Here is a 6,000-nt window from a genome sequence, read left to right on the forward strand (position 1 = left end):
CCCTGGGGACCCCCAGGGACCCCCAAATGGTAATGTCACCTGTGGACACTAACTGTAATTGTCTCGCTGTCTCGCTGCTGCGCTGCGCCGCACAGACAGCAGCTTGTGTCAGTTGTGTGTAACATGTGCGTTCGTGCCGTGTTGCTGGTATATTATTATTATTATATTTTTTGCGCCGCCGCGTTGTCTCGCTGCTGCGCTGCACAGACAGCAGCTTGTGTGTAACATGTGCGTTCGTGTTGCTGGTATAGATATTATTATTATTATTATATATCATATCCTCCTTCCCAGCCTCCCCGTCCTGGACGGCGCAGAACAGCGTTGGATCGCCGGCCGCCTATCGTTGATCGCCCGCCGTCTCCTCGAGGACCGCCGACGCAGATGGTTTACTGCTATATGCCATAGTGTTTATTATAGCTACTATTATTATTGGGCATTTGCTAACTTAACGGTGTGGCACGTATTATTGTAGTGTACAGTACATTGGGTACAGCGGTCATTCAGGCTTCAGAGGGCTGCTTACAGGGGTGGAATATTCTCAGGGTTGGCTTCACCTGTCTCTTAGCGCCCCTATATTGGTGAACACGCATGTTTGTATTTTACTGCTGTGATTTTCGATAGAAGTGTTATCCTATTTTGATATAGGCTTATTGCAGTGATCGTTGGTGTGCACTTGATTTGCCGTGGCATCTTTTGTGGTCGTGTGTACTAATGTGTATACGATAATCGATAATATATGTGCACTAATCAATCTTTGGGCTGCTTAGGAGATTGGGTGGGAACAAACACTGTGCTATTATCCAGATTCCTGAGGTGGACATTTCAAGAGGAGCTTGTGATTATTGCTTGCCTAGGAATAGGATACAGTGTGTTAAGTTATGAGAAGTTCTGCAGCTTACACGTTGCATTCGGAGAAAAGATTAGATCCATTTAGCCAAGCATGGCATATTTATTATTATATTAAGGGCTCCCTGTCACGCATCATTCTCACGGTGACAGACCCAATACAATACAATCACTGAATGAAAAAACACTGGTCCGCTCCACACACAGGCAGTGGTCATGTGACCCGAGTTACCTGATCACGCCATAGGAGACAAACATGCATCCCATACCTTGCGCCTTGGCGCCTCACAGTGGCACAAGCACAACACTGCATATCACACAGAACAGCAGTACAGAATTACACACAATACACAAGTGAGGACATACATCCCGTCAAATCTCAACACAGTGCCTATTTATATTGCTATTTGCTACGTTTTAATAATTGCCAGTCATACAGTATAAATTGCCACATTGTTATACCTATACATTTACGTATTTTACTTGTATAGTGTTATATTTGATATCCTGCTACATGATTTTATACTTACCTGTTTTATCTCCGAGCTTATAATAAACTTTGTTACTTTTCTATACGACCTGCCTGCTGCTGAATATATTCAGAGTATACTCTTCATTAGCAAACTGTAAATAAAGTACTAAACGAAGGAAAAACCCCCGCGGGGATAACTGACGTTATAAGAAGATAACGCCCCTGCATGACACCTCCCTGGCCACCGTATAGCGCATTGACAGGTCTGTCTGTCTGTCTGTCGTAGCATGCAGATAGACAGATAGGGGGGGGGGGGCAGTTTGACAACAGCGGCTGACACATGTTCATTGATGATGATTAATAGGCCTACTGTATATGCTACTGTGCTGCTGGATCGTCGATAAATGGACTATAGGCCTACTGGACTTTGATGTTATACTGCACGGATATAAGCGAACCAGTTTATCAATGTTGGATAGTTGGATACCTGCATGCGCTCTTTGCATGTGCACGGCAGATGGAGAGAGAGAGAGAGAGAAAGAGAGAGAGAGAGAGAGAGAGAAATGAGCTCCGTTCATTGGCTTTATAGGCAAGTGCAGAAGGTTTATAACGACAGGTGCCCACCTTAGAGTAGCCTATATATATTAACTTATTATTATTTTGCCAGCGGGTGCTTTGGCTCTTGCGCGGAGTTGACGCCGTTGTCTATAGGCCTACGTGCCAGGATGATTTTAAATAAATATGTCTCTGTCTCTGCGTCTCTAGAGCTATAAAATATAGCACACATCATGTGTGACACATGTGTGCACATACACACACACACACACACACACACACACACACACACACACACACACACACACACACACACACACACACACACACACACACACACACACACACACACACACACACACACACACACACACACACACACGAGATTCTGACAGAATGCAGCGGCGCATTCTTAAAATAAACAGATATACAAGCTTATAGTGTACCATAGCGTACATACCAGCATACTTACCGTTCAATAATAATTAGCATGTATTATTATTAACGAAAAACAAACAGTTTTTTCAAACAGTTGTTTGAAACAACTTCTGATTAGTTACTAACTTTACTAGACCAATTTAAAATAGTATTAGATGTTTTTCGTTAATAATAACTTATGCTAATTATTACTGAACCATTTTAGATGTTTATATTTCACCAACAGGCATGATATGAATTTATAGGAATAATAGGCCATCAGTGGCCACCGGTCGACTCCATTTTGCGCATTACGGCGCCTAGATTGAAATGACCACATTAATCAACAATAGACCATACTGTTCATTGAAAATAGCTGCAAAATCACTATAGTTGTGATGGGATAAAGTAGACCTTTTAAGTATAGTTACCAAGTAGGCCTACCATTAACCCCGCGATGCTGAGCGTGTGTTCCAGCTAAAACTAAGGGTAGGTCTATAGATTTTTAGGGTTAATTATTAGGACCCGATTTTTAATTTCATTCAGAGGGAGAGTCAAGGTATATATTTTATATATAGTGAAACATACATTTCATCGATATCCTTCATCGTCTTCATTTCTTTCATAGTTAAAGCAATTGCTAAGTGGTCTATTGTCTAAAAAAAACACACACAAGCATGAACAGTAGACATCTATTCATCATTATTTATTTCAAATCAAAATACAAACCACTGTCACCAACTCGTCTCGAAGTTCGCGCACACACACACACACACACACACACACACACACACACACACACACACACACACACACACACACACACACACACACACACACACACACACACACACACACAACGAACGGTGTGGTCACGGTACCGCTGGCTGGCCTCTGTTTTAACGTTAACGTCAAAGTCCAGTAGGCCTATAGTCCATTTATCGACGATCCAGCAGCACAGTAGCTGTATACAGTAGGCCTATTAATCATAATCAATGAACATGTGTCAGCCGCTGTTGTCAAACTGCCCCCCCCCCCCTATCTGTCTATCTGCATGCTACGACAGACAGACAGACAGACCTGTCAATGCGCTATACGGTGGCCAGGGAGGTGTCATGCAGGGGCGTTATCTTCTTATAACGTCAGTTATCCCCGCGGGGGTTTTTCCTTCGTTTGGTACAGTTTGCTAATGAAGAGTATACTCTGAATATATTCTTTCAAATGAGGTTTGGCCTTATATCAAACATACATGCTCAGTATTTTTATTAATACATTTGCAACTATTTGAATAAAGGTTGTATATCAGTGAAGCCACCACAGCTCATGAAACATAATAGGCTGCATGGCTAACAGGGCTTAGTGCTTCCCTATACCATATCTCTCCTTTCTCTGGCTCTATGACTTATACGCCCATGAAAAATGGAAAATATAAATTTCATTGAGTGTATACCATTTGGAATTATACCAATCGGTTGAGATTTGGCAGATTATAGCCAATGTTAAATATCAACTTTTTGCGCACGGGCCATTGGGACTGTGGCGGCGGTGTTTTACCTATAGGACCTCTGCTTGGATTCATGGTGAGTGCGCACCGAAAAGTAATTGGAATATATTTTTCTTGCCACATTATAAACAAGTTTACTTTACCTCCTCACTGTCCTCAGTGTTTGGGACGGGATGTAGGCCTGTATCATGTGCTGTCTGCGTGCATATAGCGCTGCGCTCCAGTGAAATTGTCATTGCTTGAGAAAAACGGATAAGGGCAGCAGGCAGGTCGTATATAGAAAAGTAACAAAGTTTATTATAAGCTCGGAGATAAAACAGGTAAGTATAAAATCATGTAGCAGGATATCAAATATAACACTATACAAGTAAAATACGTAAATGTATAGGTATAACAATGTGGCAATTTATACTGTATGACTGGCAATTATTAAAACGTAGCAAATAGCAATATAAATAGGCACTGTATCTATAGGCAAGCAATAATCACAAGCTCCTCTTGAAATGTCCACCTCAGGAATCTGGATAATAGCACAGTGTGTAATAATAGTAGCTATAATAAACACTATGGCATATAGCAGTAAACCATCTGCGTCGGCGGTCCTCGAGGAGACGGCGGGCGATCAACGATAGGCGGCCGGCGATCCAACGCTGTTCTGCGCCGTCCAGGACGGGGAGGCTGGGAAGGACAAGCTGCTGTCTGTGCAGCGCAGCAGCGAGACAACGCGGCGGCGCAAAAAATATAATAATAATAATATACCAGCAACACGGCACGAACGCACATGTTACACACAACTGACACAAGCTGCTGTCTGTGCGGCGCAGCGCAGCAGCGAGACAGCGAGACAATTACAGTTAGTGTCCACAGGTGACATTACCATTTGGGGGTCCCTGGGGGTCCCCAGGGGTCCCCGAACCTCGAGACCCCCATAGAAACCTCCAGGGGGGCGACACGATTCAAATGAGCCCACCCCCTCCAAAACGGTAGAGAAATGACAGAGTTACCATTTGGGGGTCCGTGGGGGTCCCCAGGGGTCCCCGAACCTCGAGACCCCCATAGAAACCTCCAGGGGGGCCACACGATTCCAAAGAGACCACCCCCGTCCAAAACGGTAGAGAAATGACAGAGTTACCATTTGGGCAGCAAGGGCAGAATCCATCCACCCTAACCCTGCGACCGACGGTCCGTCGCGACGCAAAAACGGACCGACCGACCGACGGACCCCCCGACGGACCAACGGACCCCCCGACGGACCGACGGACCCCCCGACGGACCGACGGACCCCCCGACGGACCGGCGGACCCCCCGACGGACCGGCGGACCCCCCGACGGACCGGCGGACCCCCCGACGGACCGGCGGACCCCCCGACGGACAGGTCCGTCGCGACGGCCGTCGGTCGCAAGAAATGGATTCTGCCCTCCCTCTACGGTTCTCTGCATCTGTGGACATTTTTAAACGAGATCTTACGACGCACCTTTTTAGCATTGCCTTTACTTTAGATTGTTGTTCCTACTATTACTATGTATTATTGTATTTGAATTTTGATTGTTTTTTTTGTTTTTTTCTCCTTTTCTTTTGTTCTGTGAAGCACTTTGAACTACACTTGTCTGAATTGTGCTATATAATTAAAGCTTGATTGATTGATTGATTGATTGATTGATTTCACTCATGACATTGTGCCAGTCTCGGATACAGTACAATGTGGGGAGGACCAATGTGCCTGCATATACAGTAACACCACCATCGATAGTACCGTCCACAACTAAACTCGCAACTAAAGTCACCTGGCTTTCCACACGGGAGGAAAACTGAAAAAGGAGTTGATCCCAGGCTAGTCGACAACAGAGACAGCACTTTTCTCATGACAGACTTTAAATATGTTGGTGCCTATGTCGAAAGAGAAGGACCTCGGGGCCAGATGGGGACTGTCATGGTCAGCAGGAATTAAGTTTGGCCTTCAGCACAAGACTCAAAGGGTCACTGTTTCGCTTGAGTCGGTACTACTCTGTGTCTCGGAGACAGCACATCAAACTGAGCGTTCCTGACTACTACAGACTAAACGTCGGGAGATCAGTCAGGTCAGACTGCAGTTGAAAGAATTGGCTGTATGCACGCTGTTTTACATACCGAACAGATGGGTCTTCCAATGCTGCTGTTCTGTGCCTGCATGACAGGGAATAACTCCATGCCAGGAGGTGGCAGTAT

The sequence above is a fragment of the Protomyctophum parallelum genome, assembly GCF_964188405.1.
Source record: "Protomyctophum parallelum genome assembly, chromosome: 17".
Classification (NCBI taxonomy): Eukaryota; Metazoa; Chordata; class Actinopteri; order Myctophiformes; family Myctophidae; genus Protomyctophum; species Protomyctophum parallelum.